At 33.9% G+C, this 8,302-nt stretch overlaps 1 long non-coding RNA gene across 1 annotated transcript; it reads right to left on the bottom strand.

Annotated features, from left to right (window-relative positions):
* Positions 1-1,812: 1,812 nt before the first annotated feature.
* On the bottom strand, positions 1,813-5,707 carry LOC104910372. The gene is made up of 2 exons (XR_004159283.1): positions 4,335-5,707; positions 1,813-2,459 (listed from the first exon to the last, which is right to left on the bottom strand). It is a non-coding gene; the product is annotated as an uncharacterized LOC104910372 (long non-coding RNA).
* Between the last annotated feature and the right edge of the window lie 2,595 nt (positions 5,708-8,302).

Genomic DNA, 8,302 nt, shown 5'->3' with positions numbered 1-8,302 from the left:
TGTACTTACTTATTCTTAAAATATTTATTTAACCTTTTGTCTTCAGAACATGTAAATTATGTGTTCATTTCCACAGCAAAATAAATGAAGTGGACAAGAAGAAGGTATATGAAATCACTAAAGACATTCTATCCTAAAATAAATCAGAATATTTTAAGAATAAAGTAATGAATCCATTTCATTATTTCTTGCAATGAGAACAGCAATCTGAACATTGAGAAGTTCAGAATGTAATGAATCATAGACTTCCATATAGAGAGCAGAAAAGCAATTTTAATAAATAGGCAGATCATATAAAAATGATTTGTATCAATATCTATCAGTCTGAACTCTGACAGTACTGCACCCACTGTTTCCCCCAAAGTAGGCAATAATGAAAAAGTGTCTCTTCCATTTATGCATTAATTTCAGGACTGATTGCACCTAACCACATTGAATCTGTCCACATCCTTTTCAAGCATAGCAACTAATGATCACAATTCCTGTCATGTAGATCAGTGCCTCAACATCCGGTTGGAAATTGTCAACTCTGCATACTGCAAATCTATGTTCTGTCAATAATACAAATGGATAAGTAGGCAGGCGCTATTTCAGAAGTCCTTTCACACTGCTTTAAGTTGTGCTGAGCCATTCTGTCAAATAAAGTTCTAAAATGTGTTTGAGTTCAAAAATATTTGTTTATCTTTTCCTTGTAATATATGTTATTACATTCATTCATTACCTTTTCTCTTCCTTGAACTTGATTAAATTCAAAGTTCTAATATAATCTAACACACATTTAACTGAGCAGACATTTTGCTGTAAAAAATACCTGTTCAGTCCAACTTTAGGCATACTATCCCAAACTAAACCATTAGGAAAACTTCAGAATGCTTTTCTGCGCTTGTCTTTCAACAACTCATACACAAGGCAAGTCTTATGGAGCTTGTTCAGAAAAAATCTAAAAAATTCATATTCCTTTATTTGGCTTCCTTTTTCTTAATTCCCAAACGCAAGGATGAAAAGAAAAAAAATAAAAAATACAAAAGGAGAAACAATATGTGAAACAAAAATGGCATTTAATGAATAATCTAAACTTTCTTTAATTATTACATGGAACTTAAATTCTACTTTGAAATTAAAGATGATCAGTAAATTGGATATTGTTAATTATGTCAAGTAAGGGACACTGTAGACAATTTAGAAAATATTAGTAAAGAGTAAAAAATTACTTGATAACAGAGTGTTAATTTTTCTGAAGAGATACAATTTCAAAAAGAGAAAAAGGATGAATACTGTCAAATTAAATCAGAGGAATTGTAAATCTCGATTGTAACTCAAGAAAGACAAAGGGATAATCATGCTGACATCGAAACGTATGCATAAAATAACATCTTCTGTTAAAAAGTATAAAGAATTTTATTTGTAATGAATATTTTGACAGATATGTCACACAGATTTCACCTTTACCACAAATTTCCATTTTATTAACCCAAAAGAACATATGCAACAGAAACATTTTTGGTAGTACAGTAAATGCACATATGTATGCATAAATATTTTGAGATATATATATGCACTCAGAATTTTATTGATGGTTAGAGTCTGTGGTCTGATTGTACAGGTCTGCTCTGACTTGTTTAATTTATTAATCTCCTACTTTTGAGTTGACGATATCTCCTATAGGAAACTTTCATTGGATTTCTATTTCCAAAAGACATGGAAGGCTGCTTTAGCTGCTTAAAATATGTTGTTCAAAACCTCTCAACCACAGTTAGAACAAGAGCCTTTTTCAGGTCTTGGATTTATCATGCAGAAAAGAAAGGATTGTAATTTTTTTTTTTTTTCATAATGAAAAAAATAGGATCTGATTTCTGTGCATTTTAATTTGCAGTATGATTTGCTTCAGGATATACCAGTGTGGTCCACTGAAAAAACTGTACACAATTAACAGAACTCAACACAATTCTATATATATAAATAAATCTATATGTATCTACAAATAAGAACTTCCACACTTTGCCCATTTGAAGTCTGTCATGGGTTGATGCTGATCATTGGACTGACACTCATTTTTACCTCTTATTTACTGCAGCCTCTGATGAGGAAAAAACAAAACGAAGACAAAGTCTTGTGGATCAAGATAATGACATCCTAATTAAAATAAAAATAATTTAAAAAAATTTAAAAAAGGCAGAAACATCATGCATGAGAAAAGGAAAAAACAATATTCAGTTGGTGCTTCCCATCAACATGTAGATTTTCAGGCTCTTCCTGGGATGCAGGACCTTACCGTGACTGGTGCTTGGGAAGATGAATATCAAAGCTTTGAAGATCCTGTTTTTCTATACATTTCCTTGAGCTTTTTATTGTTGAGCATTTTGTCAAATTGTATGGAGTGTTATTTTAGTCAGTTTGGGTCAGTTATATGTTCTCTCCCAGACTCTTGTCTAGACACCACATACTCATTTTTGTGGAATCTGAAAGGAAAAGAGGAAGCTTTAATGTTATGCAAGCACTACTCATCAGTAGACAAGCATTGGTATGTTACCAACACTATTGGTAGCCACAAGTGAAAAGCATAGCAATATATTTGCTGCTATGAATAAAGTTAGGTCCATCTCAGCAAAAATCAGTTCAAAGTCTCACTTTATACTATGTGGAAAGAGACAATTATTACATTGCCCTCATCTTTCAAACTGTTACCTTTTTGCTCAAAGAGAAAACTATTAGACTAGATCAAGAGCAAACCTTAAAGATAATATGACAGCAAGAAAAAGTTGTCAACTCCAGTCAGTTTGAAGAATATTTTTTCTGGTAATGGTAAGCAGAAAAGAGCCAGAAAATATGGAGAAAGGAAAGTGTACTTTTAAATTTGGTCATGACAGTCAGGGATAAAGTCTTACTATATAAATGACCCTAAGATATCTAAATAGTAGATAGAACCAGCAGAACTGTGGTTTATACTTTCTATTATTGTATTTTATTTATATTGCTAATATATAATAGTTTCATATATGGAGAACATATCAGTGTTTAACAGAACCATGGCCTTGTTGAACATAGAAAATAGGTGGACATGTTTATATCAAATGATATCCAGAGGATTTTTCAGGAAGCTTGCTATTAATTTCTAGACTCTGTATTTCTGTATTTATACTACGTGCAGTAATACTACCATATCTGTCTGAGTTATGTAGACTTTAAAAATATTTCCATTTCATTTAAATTTAATACATTTCTCCCAAAGACTGCGAAGCAGGGGGAGCAACAGACTGTGACTACTGTGTAGAAATGATCACTGAATAGAATATAGCATACAATTCTAGAATTATGTCTGAAATCATATACTCACCTGTAAAGTCTCAGTCATCCAATGGCAGGCCTTTACATATGTGAAAGCAGTTATGAAAAGACAAGGACTGAGCTTTCCAAATAAATAGGGAACTCCTTATCTTCTATCAAGTGTGTCTCTCCAAAACCATGTGCACTACACTAATGTGGCGATTCTGTCCTTTACTGCCAAGCAACACAGCTTAGTGGAGAATTAGTATCTCAGAATAAACTACAACGAAGTATTTTGATCAATATAGGGAAATGCTTATAAGAGTGATCATTAAAACTACGTTACAACATAGACTTTCTGCTGTGGAAAAATAGATTAAATCTGTCTCAAAATTCAGTTAAATATCTATAGTGCACTGAAGATGCTTTTTGTTTTCTTTTCTTTTTTTTTTTTTTTAGGGTAAGGAATAGTAAATGTCAAGTTGGTCATCGGACATTTTTAACAGAGAAAGTGTTATACATTATCTAACTCAAATTGATATTATCACTAACAAATATGTTGCAAGATAACAAAAGAAACAAAAAAATGCAGACTGAATACAAAATCTTTAAATAGAAAACAAATAATATAAGGAAATTAGGATGTCTCTGGAAAGAATTACTTGACGCTATTTGCAGGAGATTTCTGTGATTAGGTTTTAGGAATAATAAACATTTTTTCTTTGATAATGAACCCAGAATCTCAGGGAAAAAAGTAGTAAAATAAATCTTGAAAATTATGCTGAGATTTTGTAAATAGATGTATAGTAAATTATTCTGCTCATTTTTCCTTACTCTCTTCAACATTCAAATGACTTGAAAAAGAGCAAGTAAGAGCTCATCTTCTTCCTCTGAAAATAATTAAAGATGAATATAAAATATGCTCTATAAACGCTCACACAAACAAAAGAGTGGAAATAAGATTTCCAATAAGAGAGACAAGCTTCTCTATTATTAGTATTACGCCAAATGTACACAGTACTTTCCTTTAATGTGGAAGAGTTAACATCAGTAGAAACCTTTCCACTCACTTTTAATGTATAGTCCGAATAATTACACATCTTCCGAAGGCTGTGTAAACTTTACACTTCGAAGGCCTCTGGATTCTGTGTGTGTTTGTGATGCTGTTGCCAGTGCACTGTTTTCTGTCAAGGTAATAGAGTATATAGCCAGTTGGTTCACTGACATTCAGAAGTCCATGACTGCGCATTCTCATGCTAAGTAAAGGAGATATAAAATTTACATGTGTACAGCAAGGAAGTCAGCTTGAGAAGAAAAGAACAAAGGTTATGTTAGTGTAAAGAAAATCAAACATCTTTGCTTACTTCAGAAAACCAGACATCTCTTCAAATACAGAGAGATGTTGCAGGTGGTGAAACAGCATTTTCTTTGAACAGATGTGAGACATCAGTCTAACAACCATATATTCTTAAAATAGAACAAGAGAATTCATAACATTAATTTAGGTTCATCAATGTTATGGATAAAAGACTCTTTAGTGTAATACTGGGAGAACACTTTGTCAAGTTTTAAATCAAATTGTTTGAGCTACAGTCACAGGATAGCTGTTGAAGTACAAAATACAGTGCAAGGCCTCTCCCCTCTCCCCATTTGTAGAGTATAATTTACAGCTGCTACTGAACTGAAAATGTTCTTTCCAGGCTAATGCTGAAAACAAAGTAATCAAGTATAATTTTAACTCAAGTCTGTCTATACTACATTGCACTACTGCCATAACTTCATATACCGTATCAAACACATAGTGCATTGCACTATGCAGAGCTCCTGAAGGAGAAAGGAAGACCAGGAAAAGTTTAATTAGGGAAAGAATTAGAGAAAAATAACTAATTAAACTACTGATATAGAGTAGAAAATGATGACTATATTTATACTGATGAACTTCCTGAGAAATATGCAACAGCTCTTGCTATTAGTGATTGAGATGCAATAAGATGGCCTTACTTTTGATTAAGGTGCAAAAGAAGGAGCCTCCATACACATGACTCTCTGATGCACTAAACTAATTTTTCGAAAGTCCTATGTTTTAGGGATTATTCTTTTTTTTCTCTTTTATTTATTTATTTTTTTCATTTACTAAAAAGTGTCCCTACTTTTCAGTAGTATTGGGGAACACAATGAAGCAAAGGAATGCAATGTAGCCTTAGTACCATCAACTGAATGCACTTCAACCAACAGTCAGCTTACCAAGTAAACCAAGGTGCTTTTCCTTAAAAGATAAAGGTGCACTTGAAAAAAATGAAATGTACAGCAGCTAAATAAGTCAGAAGATGTTCAAAACACATGGTCTTTTAGAAACAATCAGATAACATATATACAATATAATAGATATTGATACAGCAACAGTAACAGTAAAGAACAACAAGAAAATAATAGAACCTTGTTTTATAATGTTTTGTTTTATTCTGCATTAAAAAATATATAAACCACTGCCTGTTTTTTTTTTTCCCCACTCTGAAGACTTAGCTCTTTATTAGATTTTTCTCAATTATAATAAGTTTTTTACTGCATTGTTTGCAAACAACAGGTACTCGACAGTATGCAAAAACAAAGAAATCATGAAGTCTAAATGAGCGGAGGTAAAAATTTGGTATAGCAAATATATGTTTTTACAATTGCTAAAACTGTCATATAAGTTTGACTAAATCCATCAGAAACCCAGGCAAATATGCTTTTAACAATTTAATACGCATATACGCCACAAATAGATGGAGTATATTATTCAACGCATCTTCTAGGCACGTGCCTCAACATATTTTGTAATAAAATGTGAAACTGCCCATTTGTAAAACCATGAAAAGAAAGGGGAGAAATGAAAAGAAATTCCATCAAAAAGAAGAAAAGGAAATTTTCACCTTCAGAATAGAGTTGTTTGCTAAAAGGAAACAAAAGTAAAACAATCAGCTAGTGGTACCGTCTTTTTAAGATAGAACTAATCAGTACAGCTTTTGTTCAAAGTTTGGCATTAACATTTAATTGTGTAAGGTATATACAAGGAAGTTTACTGATAATGCCACTGATATAAAATTACTTATTATTAAGACAAAACACAAACACTGTGAAATTCTGTTGTAATAATCACTATGCCAGTTAATTACTTTCATCAGAGGAAAATCAAAACAAAACAAAAACAACACAAAACAACAGCAGCAGCAACAAAAGCTAGTCATTTAAATAATTTGATCTAATGTCATTGGCTTCTACATCACTAGTGGAACAACATTCTCAAAAACATGATAAACAAAAGAGGAATGAAGGGCAGAAAAATCATTTTAAGTTACCTGACTTATAAACAGCTAAAAGTGACTTTGCAAAGACATTGAAAACAGGATTTTAAAGATGAATCAGAAGGGAAAAAGCTTAGTTTTCCTCAGAGACTTAAATAATTCTGGTGTGTTGGAGCTGTCATCCTATGCTTAATAATGTATCCATTAACTTTCAAAAATTTAAAATAACACCTTCACAGATAAATAACTTTAACAAACAAACAAACATAAAAAATAATTAAAAATGCTGCTTACTTTAATTTTGCACATGAATTTAAGATTTATGAGTAGGAAAGGATTATGTTGCTGAAATTCAGTTGTTTTTTATATAAAAGTAATTTTGACCAAGTAATATTTTTGAGGAACAAATAACCCCCCTTTTTTATTTTACAAGTAATCTCCACATAAATGTACTCATGGTCGTTGATATGCATGCACACATTCATGTTCATACAAACAAAAAAGTATCTGAAGAGAGAAAAATCTTGTAAAGATGAAAGAATAGGATGAAACTTTTTGAGGATCAAATATTTAAATATAAAAAAGCAATATTATCTTCAATAGCACTATGTAGATGACAAAACCCCCTCCTCTCCACAAGCCCTCCTCTTCCCAAAGCAAAGTAAAATAAACAAACGAGCAAAAAGTAGAGAGAAGGAACTTACTGAAAACAAAGTAACAAAAGTAACAAATCTGTAACAGACATGTTAATCTAACTTCAGTACTGTTGTAGTAGGCATTAACGAGTCATCGGGATGTGACGCGGTAGGACCTCTGTTACGCAAATCATGACGCACGCTTGAAGGACATAGAAGGGGCGTAGACGAGGCACGTAGGATATATAAGTCGCTGTTTAGTTGCAATAAATGCCATTTGCTACATGCTCATATTGGTGTCTGTGTCGCTGTGGCCCTAGCGAGGGGAGATCGTAGCCCCCGGCAGACCGAACCTCAAAAATGGGGACAACAAGTGGAAAGCACGGAACCTGATGATGCCTTATCAGACTGACACGGAGTTGAGGGAAGAGAACGGAGGGGGGAGGGTGAAGCAACTTTGTCTTGGGGAACTAAGAGGGGCACATTAACAGATTGGGGAAAGGTCAGATCTAGTCTGATAGATGAAGGAAGGTGACTGGAAGTTTTCCCGGTTACTGTAAGCAGTGGAGGAAACCTTGAGTGGGTACCTCTTGATCCAAAGGGCATTACCCGCCTGCTAGACTGCGTGGAGAAGCGAGGCTTGAGTTCACCCCTCACCCTGAACGCCTTAGAGGCCATGACATCTATAGGTCCCCTTCTCCTTCACGACATAATGAATTTGATGCGCATGGTGCTGTCACCAGTACAGTATACATTATGGTCCTCAGAGTGGATGGCAGGATTGTGAGCGGCTGTAGGGGCCGCGGAATTGAGTCCTAACCACCCATTACAAGGGTCCTCGTTAATGCGCTTGGTGGGAATGGTCAGGGGAATGTAAACCCCCCAGAGACAAGCAGCCAGGCTCAGGCCAGGGGAGCTTATAGCAGCTACAGACTCGATGATTCAAGCATTTAAGAGAGTAGCCAAGGGCATGGAGTCTGTGGGCCGCTGGGTCACTTTGGTCACTCTTACATTCCAAGTAAGATGCTAAAATGATGAACACTCAGCACGCTGTATGTTTTACTATTGAGGCAACCTGTGAAAGATCATCATGAATTCTCTAACATTGTATACTCAACA

This window comes from Meleagris gallopavo, chromosome 3 (genome assembly GCF_000146605.3).
Source record: "Meleagris gallopavo isolate NT-WF06-2002-E0010 breed Aviagen turkey brand Nicholas breeding stock chromosome 3, Turkey_5.1, whole genome shotgun sequence".
NCBI lineage: Eukaryota > Metazoa > Chordata > Aves > Galliformes > Phasianidae > Meleagris > Meleagris gallopavo.
The sequence above is the reverse complement of the archived record's forward strand: the minus strand, read 5'-3'. Positions and strand labels throughout refer to the sequence as shown.